The 19,278-nt window shown below is 37.3% G+C and overlaps 1 long non-coding RNA gene across 4 annotated transcripts in view; it reads left to right on the forward strand.

Annotated features, from left to right (window-relative positions):
- LOC110598061 (uncharacterized) overlaps positions 1 to 19,278 on the forward strand; it is a 95,529-nt gene that overhangs the window by 66,227 nt on the left and 10,024 nt on the right. For all 4 annotated transcript variants that reach the window (XR_013440399.1, XR_013440400.1, XR_013440402.1 and 1 more), the window contains one exon: positions 6,157 to 6,227. This is a non-coding gene — a long non-coding RNA (uncharacterized LOC110598061). The remainder of the gene's footprint in view (positions 1 to 6,156; positions 6,228 to 19,278) is intronic.

Here is a 19,278-nt window from a genome sequence, read left to right on the forward strand (position 1 = left end):
TGAATGAATGACTAGGCTCTCATTAGGCAAAGCAGTGACTTTAGCAATCAATCTACTTAAATGACATTATTTACTTGCTGAAAATGTGCTTTCCACATTGGCTCAGATCTTTAATTTATACGGGGCACTTTGCCACACTGCCCTTTCACAGATCACCTTCCAAACACTCCCATGGCTTCTCTGACCTCCTTCTCACATGGAGACACGTTGAAAAGCAAAACCAAGTGCAGCTATTTTCATTTAACAGCCCTGCCCTGCCCTACTCTACCCCTACTTCTAAATTGCAATTCTTTGATTTTTCACTACAAAGCTAACATGCCTCAGCCTGGTCTGTGATTCTATAAACTCTTTAGCTTTAGGTTATAAACAGCGCTGCAATTCAAGTGGAGTCTTGTCTGCCTGTTTACTAGGCTGCTTTTGAGATTGTTCAAACCCAAACAGCCAGGGGAGAGATGGAGACTTAAATTTGTTTCAGGCTTCCATGCCTGGAGGCAAGGCAGACTCTCAGTTTCCCAGGGACAGACTGCTCAACATTTTCAGGTGAGCAGAAAAGACTTTGTGTGCAGGCCATAGAGTTTTCCCAACAAGTAGGATCACACACTCCATCGGCAGCTTACCTGTCAAGCACTGAGTGAGACCCACCTACCCAGGGAGTTGAGCAACTCTTTGCTTGTTTAATACTTTAATCCTCAGTCAGTTAAACAGGGGCCCAAACACACCTAACAGAAAGTACAACAAACAATCGGCATGCCAAACTTGATGGGACTTTTGCTTGCTTTTCTCTGCCATCTCCTTCCCCAGTCCCTACTGGAATAACAAGTTCTCTGTAGCTCTCTCTGTTACCCTGGAATCTGTTGCTCTTGGGACAAAAGGCTAAAATCAGGGTAAATTGAGTTGTTATGCAAGACTGAAACCAGTTGTTTCAAAGAATGATTTTCCTGCAAGAATTAAGTTTGAAATTCTAATGTGATAAGTGGTATAAGATGGGGAAAAAAAATCACTGTTTTTGTTAACTATATCTAAGGAATGCTGGTGCACTGAATGTATCCTAAACCAATTTAATTTAATTCAATTTACTTCAGTAATTATTTAGGAACACCCATGATAAAGCCTTGAATTGAGCTATATTTTAGACATGGTAGGGAAAGAAAAAAAAAAGGATTCTTCTTAGGATGTACACAGTTTAAGGGTTTCCTGATTCACATAGGCTAGCTAATGCTTGTGGTTAACAGAGACCAGTACATAACGGAAATTCAGTGAAATGTGTGTTGTTGCATTACTGTTGTGTTACTTCTAATATGGTGTTGTGCTGAAAGTCAATAGAGTGTTGTCAATATAGATAGCCCTCTATCACCACTTTGTGTCAAGTGTTATAGGAATGCCTAGATAATTTTATGGTGCTAGGGAAGGCACACATAAAAATAAAGCAATACAGGTACTGATTCTTGAATAGTGATCCTGTTGTAGTAAGCAGGGAAGGACATTTAGACCTAAGGAGTGGCACATTCAAAACATCCATGGCACGAAGAAGCAGCCAATCTGGTGGTAAGCAGTCTTTAGATCTTTCTTGGCAGGCCAGACACATTTGGCCAGAGAACTGTCCACAGCAGCCTGGTCCAGACCTAATAATCCCAGCCCAGGTCCAGACCAGACTAGGGCAGCTCCAGCAGTGTAACCAGAGAGAGGATTTAAAACGCTTAAAAAATGCAGCCAAAGTAAGCAGAAAGTGAGGCCAGTGGTCCAGTTGGAAGAGCCGGCTCAAGCCACAGCTGAGGCAAGGAATGGGTAAGGTGGCCGTAGAGAGTCAACGGGGTTTCAAAGCAGGGCCAAAGGAAGGTCTGGAAATAGGTCAGCTGGATCCTTTTCATACAGAGCATGCTTAACATTGGCATCACTGAAAATAAACACAAAGAGCAAAAGAATGGGTTGGGAAGGAATAGTAAGTTCTAAGTAGTAGATGATAAGAACTTGAAACAAGACTGTGTTCCTGAGGGCAAGTTTAAGAAAAGTTGGGGAGGCAGAATACATCACTCCTGATGAACAGTGATTTTGTGGTTGAGAAGGCAGACGTAGGAAATGCTCCGAATGTGCCCGGGGCCAACACTTGGCAAAGTGCACAATGTACCTGGAACTTTGGGGCTGATGCTGGGTCACCTGATAGCTAGAACTCCTGGGTCAGGGAACCTAGGGATGGTGGCAGTGTTCTCCTTGCTCATTCTCATTCTTAGTTACGAATCCATGTGGATTTGTGTTTTCCATCACCTCAACCTCAACTTCTGCTGAGTTAGAGGTCCCACTTCTCAGTGGGGGAATGTTCCCAATGGGTGACAGGTAGGGGTGTGGCTGAACTTGAAAATATGACTCGCCACTACCATGTCCATTACCATGTCACTTTGAGGTCTTTATATTACTGACTCTGAATGCAAAGATTCAGGGTACAATGACCCTGACATAAGTAAAGGTGATCAGTTACAAAAAAAAAAAAAAAGAATATAAATCCAGAGGATGAATAAATTTGATAAAGTTAAGAAATGCAAAGATAAAAGTCCAAAAGATGGGTTTTTAATCAGGCAACACAATTATTTTCCTCTTAATAGGGATGTATAAGAATGTCAGCAAGCTGCATATTATTGTACTGTGTAAAAATGTTTACAAATATCCTTTTGAAAGTATCTCTGTTGGGTGAGAAATGGTGCATCTACATTCAGTCTAATTGTATTTTTATCAGACTTGGTGATCTTGTCTAATCTGGATTTTTAATAAATAATAATAAAGGAAATTAGAAAATAGCTCTTGATAGCTAGCATCCATATTCTTCTTAATGCCCTTCGAAAATATTTTTTTCTTGTATATTTAAACCATATCATTTAGAGTCATGATACTTTTGGAATTCAAAATATTTTTAGTATAATGATTAAAACTAATAAACATACTCAGGGAGAGTTAAATAGATTCAACTTCATTGTCTTGACCATGTGCCTCTTTTTGTCTTGACCATCCTGCCTCTTTTTCTAGATTCAATTTATATTTCAGGATAGACATAAATACAGTCAGATAATGAAAGGCTACAAAATATCAGTTTGATTTATAAGGCCCAACTTTTTTTCTAAGTAGTATTTCTGCTTCCATTCCCCAGCAGAGGGAATAATTTAGTTTAAATGGTGTTCTGCTGAAAGTCAATATAGTGTTGCAACTAAGAATAGGAGTTCTGGAATCAGATTCATTTGGATGTTAAGGTCTAGGCATGGTGCTAGCTGTGTTATCATGTTTAAGTTCATTAACCTCTCTGGGCTTCAGCTTCTTTATGTGTAAAGAGATAATAACAGGATTTATTTACCTCTTAGGTTTTTGCAAAAATGAGATGAGCTAGTGCAAGAAAAATAGTTACCCAATTTGAAGAATATGATGAATGTTTGATAACCAAACCCCTTCTGTTAATTTTATAGTATAGCATCTGTGGTAGTTGTAAAAATAATAGTAGTAGTAATTGTTGTTGTTAAAAATTAATTTTACAAACAGTAAACCATGACTTTCAAAGACACATAAAAATTAACTCATGTAAAAGACTTTGTGTTACTAATCAATGAAGGAGCTAAGTAGATGCTATCACTGGTTTGAAAGAGAATCCAAAGAATAGACATATTTGAGGATTCAGAGTATTCAAAAGGATGTGAAAAGAGAGACCAGACCAGCACCCTCCATAGTTGAGGAGGGAGAAAAGACTACCCACAGGGCAGAACTTACCTGTCTATACACCAGATTTCCTTTGCAAAATTGTACTCAGTTATCTACAGCTTATGGAGTTGTAGAATGGCTGTTATAGAAAAAACATTTAAAAAATATTTTTATTTGTTCTCTTTAGTTATACATGACAACAGAATGTTTTTTGCCATATCATACATACACAGAGCATAACTTCTCTTTCTTGCAGCTGTATATGATGTGGAATTTCATTGGTCATATAAGAATATATGAACCTAGGAAATGTATGTCAGATTCACTCTACTGTCTTTCCTATTCTCATGTCCCCTTCCTTCCCTTCATTCTGTCCTGTCCAATCCAGTTAACTTCTATTCTTCCCTATCCCACCTTATTGTGTGTTAGCAGCTGCATATCAGAGAGAACATTCAGCTTTTCTCTTTATGGCTGAGTATTGTGTATATTCTATTGTGTGGGGGTTGGTGAGACTTGAGGAAAATGGGGCCCAGGTGGAAGAGGTGGGTCATTGAAGGGTGTATCTTGCCCTTGACTACTTTCTCTCTCGCTCTCGCTCTCTGGCTCTCTGGCTCTCTCTTTCTGCTCCCTGGATACCATGAGGTGAGCAGCCTCCTCTGCCACACACTCCTACTATCATTATATCTTTGTCTCATCTCAAGGCCCAAAGCAATGGAGCCAGCTAGGATAACTGTGGACTGAAACTTCTCAAACTGCAAACCAAAATAAATCTTTCTTTCCTAAGTCGATTTTTCTCGGGTATTTTATCACAGTGACAAAGGCTATTTAAACTGCCTCTCTGAGTTTTGTTTTCCTTCTCTGTGAAATCAGGCATTGAAACAAAGGTTCTCCAAACTTTCGTCCTGGACTCAACATCTGTAGACAGACAGAGATGAAGTATTGATGGGAATTTTAATGCAATGTGTTCTGTGGATAATCTACCCATGGATAATTGAGACTTGGCTACAAATGAGCAGTGTGATTTGAGTTACTGACTTAACAAATCTCAGCAAATGACAAGTCATTAGGGCCTTTGAAATGTCACCCATTTTACTGTGTATATTTAATGAAATGCTAATGTAATTTTGCTAAATATGCAGTACTTATCATTACATGTGATGGATTGGAGATATGAGTTTTCACTGGTAGTAAACTGTCATAGAAATAATGATTAAGCACCAGGATTATGGGAACACCTACCTTTTGTATTAGAAAGTTCTTCCCCCCCCCCACCAAAGCTTGTGTCAGTATAATTGACAAAAGAGGCAAATGTGAAGTAAAGGATGTGTGTTGAAAGCATGATTTAAGAACATTCAACTCTAACTCTGCTTGCGTGGCACCAGCCAGGTGGGCAATAGCTGCCCCAGGGCATTGTGGGTACTGACATGAATTTAGTATGTGATTGTCTTAATGCTGCACAACCAATTACCTAGATATTTGCATAACTGTTAGACTGTAAAAGGTTCCCTTTTGTACAATAATTATTTATAATGAAATAAATTTTAATAAAATATTTATGATAAAGTTAATAAAATATTTCCTATAAAATATACAGAAAACCAAATAAATATGTGCTTTGATGAGTTATTATAATGCACCCATCCCTTAAATGAAGATACAGAATTTTGATAGTTATCCATGAGACCCTTCAGGTACTACATTATCACAGCACTCTTTCTTCTTCCTAAGTGAAACCACTACCTTGTACTTGAACCATTTCCTTTCAATTTTTTTTTTTCTGTTTGATTTTGTTTTGTTTTGGTACCAGGAATTGAACCCAGGGGCGATTAACTACTGAGCTACCTCCCCTACACTTTTTTAAAATTTAGAGACAGGGTCTCTCTGAGTTGCTTAGGGCCTTGTTAAATTGCTGAGGCTGGCCTCCTGAGGCACTAGGATTACAGGCATGTGCCACCACACTGGCTCTTTCATTTCCTTATAGTTTTGTCACCCAAGTGACATCTTGAAGTTCAGTTTGGGCTGCTTTTTTATTTTCCCCCTAAACATTCTAAACATTTCTCTCCATCTTCATTCCTTTTGAAAACATTTGATTTTGTTTTGTTTTTATAATTTATTGGTGGCAGAACATGGGTCATTTGATTCACAGAATGTCCAATACTCTGAATTTCCTGTAAATAGGTAATGAGTTACCTAGGCTGAAGTTCTCTTTTGAAGGTGAGGGGATGCAGACACCAGCGGCAATGAAGAGCCTGCTAATGTGTGTTTGTGATGCTGGTTGCCATGATGCTTCATGCTGAGATCCTCAAATCTACTGCTCATGTTCTGGGCTTGATTTCTTATATAGGTGACCATTTTAAATCCATGTATAGATTGCTCATAGATTGAGACTGTGTGTCCTTGTTGTGTTATTAAGCTGGGTGTATTTATATTATTTCTATAACTTTAACCCATGTCATCTTTACCTTTCCTGTTTCACCCCAGACTATGATTCTACAGGGACTCCGAATGACTCTGGGAAAGCTCAGTTGAAACTACTAAAATGGCATTTGCAGGTAAATGGATGGAGTTGTAGAATATAATGCTGAGTGAAGTTAGTTAATCCCAAAAAACCAAATGCCTAATGTTTTCTCTGATATTAAGAAGGCTGATTCATAGTGGGGTTGGGAGGGGGAGCATGGGAAGATTATACAAACTCTAGATAGGGGAAAGGAGAGGGAAGGGAAAGGAGGGGGAAAGAGTTGTAAAAAAGATGGTGGAATGAGATGCATCATTACCCTAAGTACATTTAAGAAAACACGAATGGTGTGAAGATACTTTGTATACAACCAGAGATATGAAAAATTGTGCCGTATACGTGTAATATGAATTGGAATGCATTCTGCTGTCATATAGAACAAATTAGAATAAAAAATTTAAAAATGGGTTTCTAAATTGGTTCCCCACATTTAGAGATGTTGTGAATGTTCATAACAAATCTTTTCAATAACATCTCTTTCAATATGTCAAATTAGGACAATTAATTTTGAGCCAAGTTCTGGGGTAAAACAATCAAGTTGTTATTGTCATGAATATTTCCTGAATTGATAAGTTGTTATTGTCATGAATATTTCCTGAATTGATATTCAGGTTCAGCAAATTTGCTTAGCACTTACTTTGTGTAAGAGAGAATCCCAAATGAACTGCTCTGGTATTCTGGAATTGAGAACCTTCTCAAGTGAAGGACATACTACAGAATACAACATACACTAGTATGGCAGTATGTAAAAAAGTGGATGTGTAACCTATGTGATTCTGCAATCTGTATACGGGGTAAAAATGGGAGTTCATAACCCACTTGAATCAAATATGTGAAATATGATATGTCAAGAACTATGTAATGTTTTGAACAACCAATAATAAAAAAAAAGAATTGTAATGCATTCCACTGTCATATATAAATAAATAAAATAAACAAATAAATACAAAGGGGAAAAATGTATGAAATATGATATGTCAAGAGCTTTGTAATGTTTTGGACAACTAATAATAAATAAATAAATAAAAATTTAAAAAGGACACACTATACACTACAAAATGTCAATCTCAGAAAAGAAATGTTTACCTTGAGCTTGATTTGAGTCTTATTCAGTGTCATATACTATTTAATTCTATAGTTACTGAGAAAAAAATGAATGTTTTCCAGCCTCCTGTTCTCAAATTTGAAGATACACATTGTATAGAGCTAAGCTTAGCTGCTTCCTTCAACAGGGTTTCTCAACATTGGTACTGTGAGAAGGTATCCAAATTGGCTGGATGATTCTGTATCGGGGGATCTCCTGTATACAACAGGACATTTAGCAGTGTGCCTAGGCCCGACCCATAGATCCAATAAACCCTCTTCACAAGCTGTGACAATCAAATATATAATCAAATATTGCCAAACATCTCCTGGAGGCAGGAATCTCTTCTCATTGACAATTCTGTTCCAAAAAATTCAAAAGCATGGATGTAATGTGCTTAGAAGAAAGAATAATCTGTCTGTAGTTGCACATAAAATACCCTAATTTTAATAACATTTTGAAATGATGGCACTGCAGAAGAAAATGTATAAATACATTTATGTAGAAATACACTTATGTTTAGATAATATTTAATATCTCTAAATTATTGAGATTAAAAAACTCTGTAATTCTTGCTTATATTATTTATACACATTTGGTATGTAAACCACAGAAAGAACTCAAGAAAGAAGAAAGTTTTCTGTAATCATCTCTTACAAATCTAGCTCTTATTTAAAATTGAGGTTCATTAAGAGAGTATATCTATTCTAGCTATTCAAGTCCTTATACCATTTAGCTATAGAGTTATATTATAGACACAAATTAACAGACAGTATCAAACACATTTTGTGGTGTTTGGTACATTGTGTCATGTACATGGCTACACTTCTTTAATGTGATTTCCCAAATATTTATTCCTCTTTCTTGAAACATTTTTTATTTTATTTTTAAAAACTTACATTTACTTTTAACTGATACATAAAAATTAAACCAGGTTTGGTGGCATGTGCCTGTAGTCTCAGCTACAGGCACATGCTAAGGCAGGAGTTTACTTGGGTCTAGAAATTTGAGGCCAGAGTGGCAACACGGAAAAAAGCTATCTTCAACAAGCAGATAAACAAATAAACAATCCCATGTGCATGTTAGTGGGGTGCCTGGAGATGTTTTAATAAATATATATATTTGGTAATGCTTAAGTCATGTTAAACCAATCTATCTCCTCAAACATTTATCATTTCTTTATGATGAAAACATTCAAAACCATTTCTTCCACCTTTTGCAACATACAGTACATTACTATTCTCTACATTTTGAAGCAAATCTCGGGCATCTCATTTTCATCCATAAATAGCTATACACATACATTTCTAAAAGTTAGGAATTTAAAAGGACACTATCCACAATACCTCAATGTATCTCTTCAAGAATAAATAATTTCTTAAAATTATAAAATTTCCTAAAATTAGCTGATTACTGATTAAAGGAAGTGAGCACATGTTCAATCTAAATTCCTGCGCCACACTGTATTTTACCAACAAATGACTTTAAGAAGCTAGAGAACAGAAATGCAAACAAAAGTTCCAATTTCTTGAAGGCAGTATGTTTCACACAAGTCTTTTACAATTGTTTCCTGGACCAAACCAGGGGGATTATTTTAGGAGTTTTTTTTTCTGCTTTTCTATTCTCATGGTAGCCCCCTGGTGGCCACATGGGCAGTGCAAGCTTTCCCTGGCTGTATGTAAAGTGTGTGTGTGTGTGTGTGTGTGTGTGTGTGTGTGTGTGTGTGTGTGTGTAAACACCATGGAGAGGAGAAGAGGAGAGAAGAAGAGAGACTTTGAGAAAGTGCGAGAGAGGGAATGCTAATGTATTTCTTTCCCCACAGACAGAAATACTCTTAGGTCCACTTAAAGCTGTTAGAGTCTCTATGTCTGGTCTCAGCTATGGAAGAGCCAGAGATTTTGATTAGATGCAGCCTGGTACAGAAACCAGAAGACTATGGACAGAGCTCTCCATAGGTCAACTCTCTAGGTGAATTTGGGCTTTAGTTTCTGATTTTTAAAATAAGAAAGCATAATACATGAACTGCGGGTCCCCTTTTAATCCTCCTGAATGCTTAAATTCTATAAAATAGAAACTGTCTCCTCCAGTGGATCCCTCAGAAGGCAAATGTCACGTCACTGTTCAGTATAAGGTGTTCTGAATTGGAAATGCCTGGCTAGACATGCACAAATTTCGCTATCTTTTGATGAAACCCTTGAAATGCTTTATTTTGCAGAATTTCAATTTATAAATATGTATTCATTCAAAAAATGTTTACAGAAAATCTACCCTACTAACTATTAGAGTGAGAATGAGGAGAGGAGAAAACCATAGGGGAAACATACGTAATCTCTCTTTAAAGTATATTTTAATTTGTGGATGAAGAGATTAGCAACCTATGACCCACTTTGAAAACATATTTAAAATCAACAAAATGAATCATTGAATAGTTATTTGGACTCTAGCAGCAGTTAGCTCATGCTGCTATGTAGAAACACAAACGTGTACACACACATGTGCACACAGAGTTATTTGCAATGTGTCTTCTTCACCCATTGTGAGTATGCAGTAACAATAATAGGGATACAGGCTGAGCCAGGTGTATTAGATGTATTATCTCATTTCTTCATTATAATAATGCAGCGAGAGAAGCATTGTTATTATCTTCATTTTATATCTGAGTAAATGAAAGTACCCCAAATCCAAATTACTTACTCAAAGAACCAGTGAGAGATGTAATGGAGATATCACCCCCCACCCCAGCTAATTTTTTCCTCAGCACAGTCCACTACTTTTGGCTCATTTTCTAGTTGGACTGTTGTGATACTTAGGTCAAGAACCACTGTTTTGGAGGCAAGTGCTAATCACTTTTTTTAGTCCTAGGGTATTAAATAGCAATGCATTGAAAATATTTCATTCCTTAAGATTTTTTATAAAAGTACTCAATGGAAGAAGATTTACAAGCAATCAAGATTAGCAATAGAACATTAATGAATATAGTCTTTATTGTGATAACATATTATTTTTATTGCAATAAGTTATTCAGTAAATCTATGCTGGTAACATATTTAAAGCATCCAGTGTAGTGTTAACTATATGCACAATATTGTACTGAGCTCTCTGGAACTTTTTCATGTGCAGTGACCAAAGCTCTGTACCCACTGAGCAACAACATTCCATTTCCTCTTTCTCCAGCTCCTCAGAACTATCAATTTACTTTTTATTTCTATGAGCTTAACTACTTTAGATACTTCATGTAAGTGAAATTTTGCAATACTTCTCCTTATGCCTTCCTTCACTTTGAAAGATATCTTCAAAGTGTACCCATGTTGCTACACATTGCAGAATTTCCTTATTCTTCAAGGCTGAGTAATACTCCTTTGCATGTATATACCATATTTTCTTCACCCATTCATCCTTAGTGGACATTTAGGTTGCTTTTAGCTGTTGGTTTTATGAATAATACTGCAATAAATATAAGCCTGCAAATATTTATTCAAGATCTCATTTTTAATTCTTTTGGATAAATTCCCAGAAGGAGGCTTGATGGATCCCATGACAGTTCTATTTATAATTTTTGAGGCACTTTCATACTATTCTTCATAATGGCTGCACCATTTACAATCCCATCGACAGTGCATAAGGATAAAGTTTCTTTACATTCTCACCAATACTTGTCATTATCTTTTTTTTAAAGACAGGCGCTTTTTTTGGGGGGGGGTAACTTTTTATTCTATGTATTTATTTTTATGTGGTGCTGAGGATCAAACCCAGTGCCTCCCATGTGCTAGGCAAGCGCTCTGCCACTGAGCCACAATATCAGCCCTTATTTTTTTTTCTTTTTAACAGTGTCTATTCTAACAGGTATGAAGTGACAGGTAATATCTCATTGTTACTCTGATTTATATTTCCCTGATTATTAGTGACATTGAGCATCTTTACATATACCACTTGATCATTTATATGTCCTGCTTGGAGAACTGTTTACATTAGTGAGTATTTACTTTGCCTTTTGAAGCAAAGTTTACTCTTCTGCATGAAAAAAAAAGTTAAATTAATTTAATTTGGAATAATGAGCATGTATTAAAAATGCTGTGGAACATATGTTGAACCTATGGGGATGTATATGTTCCCAATATTGAAAAGTAGATTAAACAACAGAAAATGTGGGAAAAAAAGTCATCTATACTCAAACTCTATTATCAGGCAAATTCTGAGATGTGTTATAGTGTTGGTTATTAGTTATGGTAGGGGTGCAACCAAGAGGAGTCACCAAGAGCCATTGGTTAATCACATACAAATTTGATTGGATGAGAATTTTCATAGAGATCTGAAGCTCAGAAAAGTCAAGTCACATGTCCAAGGTCAGTGCAAGTTGATCAGTATTTGAACTGAATCCCAAACCTATGATCTTTTCTACCACCCCATTTTGCATTCACTATTTTGGGAATTGAAAATACTTCAGAGAATTTTTACTTTAGAGCTGAATCAACAAAGGATGGATCTGTGTTGAACATTAGGGAAGAAATGGTCTTTCGCTGATCTTTCTGCTATCTCTGTGATCTGCCTTAGGAATAAGCCTGGGACCTGAAGAGAACAGCGGAGGGGGACCTCTCTGAAGTACAAGTTAAAAGCTCCCTTTACCTCTAGGTCACTCTTTAGCTCGCAAGAACCTCCTCGTATTTAGGAAGGGAGGTTTCTAATTAGTCAGCGGGCATACATAACTCTTCCTCTGTACTGACCCATTCTCATTTTCCATGGACCTCAGACCCCCACGTTCATCTGGAGTAATTGCCCTTCAGTGAACCTCTAATAGCTACTGATAACAATTTTTGGTCTGTCTCCTGAGCTTTCAGCTATTTTTCTAATTCTCAAATGCAAATGATCCTTCATTGATTCTAAGGGCAACATTTGGAGTTACACAGTTACTAAGCAGATAAGGATTATGAAGCTGGGTGCAGAGGCAAGAACTTTAGCACCACCAGAGACCCCCAAGCTAAACATATGTTGTAAACAGGATTTGAGAGTTCTGGAGGGAAAGTGCCCTTGCCTAAGGAGGCTGGTCATGGGTGGTGGATGGCCTCTGAGTGTTTATTTCCATCGGGAGTTGTTAGCAGAGGTGAGTTTCTCATTAGAATCAGCTATGGAAACTCAACAGATTTATAATGTCTCCATTCATTCATTTTTTAGCCAACAAACATTTAGAGGCTAGAGAACATTGCAGAGGTTAGCATAAAGTTCTGTTTCATCCAGTTATATCCAGAAGAAGGGAAATTGCATTTCCCTTCTCCATGAAGCACAAGGTCAAGATTGTGAGGGAAGCATGGGAACCTGCCAGCTCACCCAGCCTTCTCCTGACCACACACTGAGAATACCTCATCTTCTTATCTGAAATGTAGGGGAAATAATGGATGCCTCTATGGAAATGCCTAATCACTGGTCCTTTTAAAAGAACAACTTCAAGCAAATTAAATTTAGCAGAGTTTATTTGAGCAAGCAAAGAAATGATTCGTGATTTGGGCGACACTCAGAACCAGAGGTTCAGAGAGCTCCACCAGGCAGCTTGAGCAGAGAGCTTTTACTGGTCCAATATGGGAGCAAAGTTAAAAAATCATCTGATTGGCTACAGCTTGGTGCTGAACTTTATTTGAGGATGCAGTGACCTCCTGCATCTATACTCAAACTCTATTATCAGGCATTTGTCATCCTGGGGCATAGTGTGATGAGTTGACTGCCTGTAATTGGCTAAAGCGTGGCTGTTTATGATTGTCTGAAACTCTGCTATTTGTAATAAAAATATACTCCTAAGCAAGGTTCAGTTTGTCACTTAAGAATTCAAACCACAGAAAGAGCCTCAGACCAGTGACTCTGGTACCACCTGGGGTTTACATAGATACCCTTTGGAAAGCAATGTTGGGTGGTGAGAGGTCCAGAAGAGAGGCAGACATTGTTCTGAATCCTAACTGCCACTAGCTGTGTGATTGGAGGCACGTAATTTTGTCTCTTAATTCTTAGTTTATTCATTTAAAAGATAACATATGTTAATGCATGGGTTTTACAAGCAGGTAAGTTAGATAAATGTTGTGGGTCTTTCTATTACATTGCTTGGCACTTGATATGTTCCTAGTGAATTGCATTTCCCTTCTCCATGAAGCACAAGAACAAAGGGAATTTGAGGTAGTATGTGAATTCAGCACAAACTGAATTTCCCCCTAGTGGGAATAAACAATGGACTTAGGCAATATTACTTAAATCTATGATAAAATTGGGATGAATAATATTGGCAGATGATACTCTACATATTTGAAAAGAAAATCAATTTTAAAAATTTATCAGTGCATTCTTTCAGAAAACTTTCTTGGAGTTCTTACCGTGTTTATATAACTGAACTGAACCGGAAACTAGGTGGTGAAGATGATTAAAGTAGTATAAGAGATAATGTGACCTAAGAGAAGTATGCAAATAAACTAGGATTGAAGGGCTTAAGGGAAAAAAAAAACATTATTTCAAACTGGCAGAATCAAGATGTGCTTTATAGAAAGAAATGTCTTCTAAAAAAACCACACTTTATAGCACAAGTTGAATTTCACAGAAAAGAAATTCAGAGAAATATGTTTCGGTGACGGCCTGAACCAAAGTGGGAGAACCCAGAATTAAAATGAGAAATGGGATGGCTCAGTTTGATGGGCGGCCCCCAGATTCCATGGATGTGTGGACCGTGTGGATCCCCAGGGTCTGTTGTCATCATCTTGAAATTTTTAACAATTTTTTTTGTGTCCGCTTTTTTTTATTTGCATTTAGAACTGGACTTGGAAAATCATGTAGCTGATCCTGACTGGAGGAAAAAAATAATTTTTGAAAATTTGTATTTAAAATAGAAATCCTGAAATCCTCTATAATCTTAAATGTCAGAGTAAAAACCCTTAATTTTATTGAGCTGGGGAAAAAAGAGAGCTTTGAACTAAGAAATGACATGACTAGGGTTATGTGTGAACCAACAGGAGTGTTTTGTGTGTTGGGTGAGAACAGAAGATGCTAGGGGCAGGGAAACAGGAGGTCACTGCTGGGATTGCCACATGTCCCTGTTTCCATAGGGTTGCCCTTATGACAGCTACCCCAGGATAATTATTAATAGTGCCCTCTTTCATCACAAACATCCAATTTTCCATGATAAATTGTTTGGTCATTCACAAAGTCTGGATCTTAAATGGCCCCCAAAAGCCTTTGCATTAAAAGATTGGTCCCCAGAGTAGTGGCATCAGAAGGAAACTTTTAAGGGGTGAAACATAATGGATGGTCTTTAGGTCGGTGAGGCCATGCCCTTGAAGGGGAGTGTGGGACCCCACGCTCTTCCTCTTTCTTTTCCTCTGGGCTATGAGATGAGTGCATATGCAATCCCACTGTGATGTGCTGCCTCACCCCAACCCCAATCAATAGGGTCAATTGATCATGGACTAGAACTTCCAATATAATGAATTAAAACAAAACAAAACAAAAAACCTTTCCTCTTTTAAGTTAATTATCTCAGATTTTTTTTTTTAGAGAGAGAAAGCTAACACAATCACCTAATTTATTTTGATAGTCAAGGTAAATTAAATCCTGAATTTGGATGACAGCAGGACGTGGCCATCATTAGATTATAGAGAAGCAAAAATAGAGATATATCAAAAATTATCAAATTGTGAATCTGAATCTCCCTTTTAACATAATAATATTCTGCAGATGCCTCTGTGCTAGTAGTTGAACTTTTAGTATCTATTGCTTGAGAAAATTTATAATGACATAAAATTATTCTGAATCGAGTGTACACAAATATATATCTGTTTTATTAATTGTTAGACATTTGAAGAGGAATATCATATATCTGAGGGACATAGTAAATGTCTCCCCATGCTATATGTCCCTTTTAGATTGTGGCTTTCTTACAAAATTCTAGTCCTCTTTCCATAAAAATAATGCATGGCTTAGGATGGAGGAATCCTTAACTTACAGTTAAAGCTCAAATTCATTAGCATGGCATTCAAGGAATTTAGTAGAATCAAAAGGAGAACCTGTATGTTACAATTAAAAAAAAAATCACCAACAGATGGTTGACTGCCCACCATGGCAGTAACTTACAGCATTTGTATTTGTGGTGTGTGTATGGTGGGGGGGATTTGTGTGTCAGGGCAGAATAAGTGGATGTGGCTTTGTGCTTCATAAAGCTTCACTTTAATAACAGAAATATCTGATTTTATTTATGGAGGGGGTAAGAACATATGTCCTTTGAAATATTTTTGAAATCCATCATGGTAGAAAGAATTTTGTAGAATTCCAGCTTTAAATCTTTGGATCTACAGTGTACCAGTGTTGTGAATTTAAGCAGTTCTTGAACTTCACTGTGGATTATGGATGCCACTCCGCAAGCTGTCATGAGGGTTAAAGTAGGCGTAGCATATGAAATGCTTAAAAAACTCTAAATGAGTAGTTCTCCAACTTTTGCATACATCAAAGTCACTTGGCTTGTTAAAACACAGATCGTTGGGCCCCACCCCCAGAGTTTGTGATTTGGTAGAATTTGCATTTAGCAAATCATTGCCTGGGATTTTGATACTGCTTCTGGAGTGACCACATGTTGAGAACCATTGCTCTCAGCAAATGTAAGTCTTATTGGTAAAGTTAAAAGAATAACTCCCAACTGCCTATAAGATAGATTCTCGGGGGAAGTTGCACATTATAAAATCAAAGAAACATAGAATTATGAAACAAAGCAATGCATGCAACTTAATATTTTACTAGAAAAGGAATATCTTGGCTATGTGAAGTAAAGAATAAAGATGGCTATGAATCATCTGTGGCTTCATGCAAACTGAAGCCAAGGATTATACTTTCAGCTTAATTTCAACTTTATAATGATATTCTTTAATTACTGTATGGGACCAAACATGAAGAAGCAGCACTGTGAAATTAATACTGACAACACTGGGCTTGTCAGGGCTCTACAGATTAGCCAGCATTTTACTGCATCAATAAAGGAATGGGGAAATAAAATTAAAAACTGATAGTGAATGGAATTACTTATTGGAAGCTAGTGATTATGTCAAGCTGTCACTCCCACAGACGGATTAAGCACAGAAAGACAACCAGATAAATTATAAACCACTCTACGAAGCCCGTATCCATCTAGTCCACAGGCTGGGTGACAATGGGAATCTGAAATCGACTTGGTCATGGCAGATTTGGGTTGCATGATTAGCATTTCATAGACTCTGAGCATCTTGAGGAGTAGAGATCAAAAAGACCTTAGAGGTCATGTGAGATTAGATTTCACTTTTTCAGGCATTATACTGAATTATTCAATCTAAAATGGAAAAAAATAATAAAGGTTTTTCCCCTTTTTCAAAAAAAATGACTGCAATTCAATTTAGAGAAAAAATAATACTGCTACATAATATACCTAACACACATTGAATCATAGAAATCACCTTATAATATAGCAAGGGCAGTTCTCTGCACTTTTGAATAGGCAATGTTCATTTTAGTTTTCCTTTCCTTTTCTTTAATTATCTATTTTCTTCCTCTTCTTTTGATCAGTGTTTTTTTTTTTTTTTTTTTTTTTTTTTGTAATCTAAACTTTTAGGTTACCCCAAATCTCCTTAAAGTTGGCTGGAGCAAAGATCCATTTCATTTTTTTTTTTTTTTTTGTATTTGTTCTTTTTAGTTTCACATGACAGTGGAATCTATTTTGATATATTTATACAAAGACAGATATCAACTGACTTCTAAGAAAATTATGGCTGATAACACAAGGTCTTGGCTGTGACAGAAACCAGCCTGCGCTTTCTTCTGTATAGGTGTAAGAAATTATAGATTCATGAGCCAGATGTGCAGGGGTGCACCTCTGTAATCCCAGCAGATCTGCAGGCTGAGGCAGGAGTGCCAAGGGCCAATGTCTCGGCTTGGCACCAGAATCACGAGCCACCACACAGCTTTGTAGATTCAAACAGCAATTCTTTATTCCAGCTCTCACACCGCCTCCACACAGGTCCAGGGGCAAACACGTTCTGCCGTCTCCCGCACAAACCACCTACTCCACGAGGCTATCTCCAAATCCCATTTTAATCTCACGAGAACTCAACGGGAACAAGCAGCAGGAACACCCTAATCCCAGCAATAATCTTCAACTTCCAACTTCCCTAAAACCCATTATCTTAAACTGGCAACGCCTTAAACTCAAGGAGCCGGTTACTTCCTCAAACCTGATCAGCTCTAAACCCGGATCCGCCTAGGTCCTTGAGCAAGGTCACCTCATTAAAGCATGCATGCAATGTCCCATCAAATGTCCTCTAAGCAGCATGGGGTACGCTTGGCAAGGAAATTTCGATGCGTCATTCCTACTTGGTAATGGCCCTCAGCACAGGAGGATTGTGAGTTCAAAGTCAGCCTCAGCAAAAGTGAGGTGCTAAGCAACTCAGTGAGACCCCGTCTCTAAATAAAATACAAAATAAGGCTGGGAATATAGCCCAAGGGTCCAGTGTCTCTGAGTTCAATCCCAAGTACCAAAAAAAAAAAAAAAAAAAAAAAGAGAGAAAGAAAGAAAGAAAGAAAGAAAGAAAAACAGAAGAAATTATAGATTCGTGGAACCTTAGATTGAGCATGACTTTGGTAAATTTCTACTACCTTGTCAAGGCATGGCAGTGCATGAGTCCCTGGCTTCATTGAAGTTTTACTATTGCAATTCTGACTTTTCTTTTCTGTTCTTTAAATCACAGTCAAGCTTAGGATTTTATTGGAAGAGGTCCTTCATATTAGCTATGAGACATGCTTATATTGTGGCTTGTCCTTTTGGAAGACTGTAAAATCTGGTGTATTCATTTTAAGATAGAATGCTGAGCACCAAAAGCTGAAGCAGGATGTAACTTCACCCTGAAGAAAAGGAGAAGGAGATTATGGGCTGAGGACATCAAAAATCCAATTGATGATGGAATCTCCATAGAATGAGAACGAGCCTGAATGGTTAAGTCCAGCTTGGATCAAGAGTGTTCTCTTTCAGATAGTGGATGCAATCAGACCCCCTTCTGCCATTTTGGAGTTTAATGGTTAGATCTTAACAAATATAGTGGAACTCGGAATCTTAACAGATATGTTTCTAAATCTGGTATGACAGCCACCCTTCTCTGTTTGGCTAGAATTCTCAGTGGAGGAAAGAATAGAACAACTGGACCTTTTTCTTTTCTTTAAGAACTTTCTGTCAAATAATTTCATTGTATTTGTCAATTTATCCTAGCAATCTTCTGACTTCCCCTTCAGTAATCTCAAAACTTGGGCTAAGACATGAAATCTTCTAGTTAGATGGGTTCCCTGTTCATCTAGAGAACAGCATCTCTGATTTTGGGTCTACATCCTCATTACTCACCACAAAGGTCCACTCAGACTTTCTTGTAGCCTTCTGTGGGTGGAGCTCTATATTTCATTTTAGCTCAGGCTTATTGTTGGAGCATTCTTTAAAATGAAAATAAACTCTCCCCTCCTTGTGCCAGAGAAAGTGAAGTGGATCCACCCTCTTAATGCACCGAGTGTGACTTCTCTAAATGCTGTGCGTACTTATTGTATAAAGTAGTTATACCTCCTCACCACTCACTAACTTTGCACTAAACCCTCATGCTAATGATAGGTCGTATTATTATGCCTGTTTCACAGATGTGAAAGAAGTTTTGAGAAGATTAAGTACTTTGCTGAAGTTTTCATGGGATTTCAATGAAGAAACTGGCATTTGCAATCAGGATGTCTTTATTGACCTCTAGGAAAACTACCTTTGATCTAGTTTTGGCAAATGCTTTCCCTCTCTATACTCTGGGTGATTTGTAGTCTTTTTTTTTTTTTAAGAGGTGCCAGTGGCATTCATTCAGAACCAGGGACCCAGGAACTTTGATACATACAAAACACAATTCAATGTATGGAAAAAGGTTCACTGCTGGTGGGACTGCAAATTGGTGCAACTACTCTGGAAAGTAGTATGGAGATTCCTCAGAAAACTTGGAATGGA

Source organism: Ictidomys tridecemlineatus, chromosome 6, assembly GCF_052094955.1.
Source record: "Ictidomys tridecemlineatus isolate mIctTri1 chromosome 6, mIctTri1.hap1, whole genome shotgun sequence".
NCBI classification, from domain to species: domain Eukaryota; kingdom Metazoa; phylum Chordata; class Mammalia; order Rodentia; family Sciuridae; genus Ictidomys; species Ictidomys tridecemlineatus.